The sequence below is a fragment of the Taeniopygia guttata genome, chromosome 1 (assembly GCF_048771995.1).
Source record: "Taeniopygia guttata chromosome 1, bTaeGut7.mat, whole genome shotgun sequence".
In the NCBI taxonomy this organism is placed as follows: Eukaryota; Metazoa; Chordata; class Aves; order Passeriformes; family Estrildidae; genus Taeniopygia; species Taeniopygia guttata.
The window spans coordinates 72,052,510-72,053,010 of NC_133024.1; positions in this window are offsets into that span (position 1 = coordinate 72,052,510).

A 501-nucleotide genomic window follows, 5' to 3' on the forward strand; every position below is an offset into this window, starting at 1 on the left:
AGGAGAGGGTTTTGCTACTTTTTTCATCAATTTGCTGCTGCCCTTCAGTTGTTGCTATAGAAATCCAGCAGAAAAGGATACTATAGGGGCTTTATAGATAGGAAGTTCACTTAAGCCAATCAGTGCTCTGCCCATTTAGACTTATCATGGTTGCCTCCATGTCATTAATAAAAAGAGACAACAATGGGAGTGCTGCCACATGAAAGTTTAAGAACTCATTGCTTTCCTTCTTGTCTATGAAGCAGTCTGCCTACTGTCCAGATACAATAGAATTTCTAATCAAACTTTTAAGTAGATTATACAGCTCACTAAACCTGACTGCACTATGGTATCCTTCTCTTCTTCCTCTGAATCTCTAAATCCCCACTGCTTTCTTAGCAGCCACATAGCATAAACTAGTTATCTCTGAAACTTACATTTTATTTCATTCAAAGACCTGCTTTCTCTCTCTCTCTCATTCTCTCTCTCTCTCTTATGAGCTCTCTTATTTTTCTTCATCTC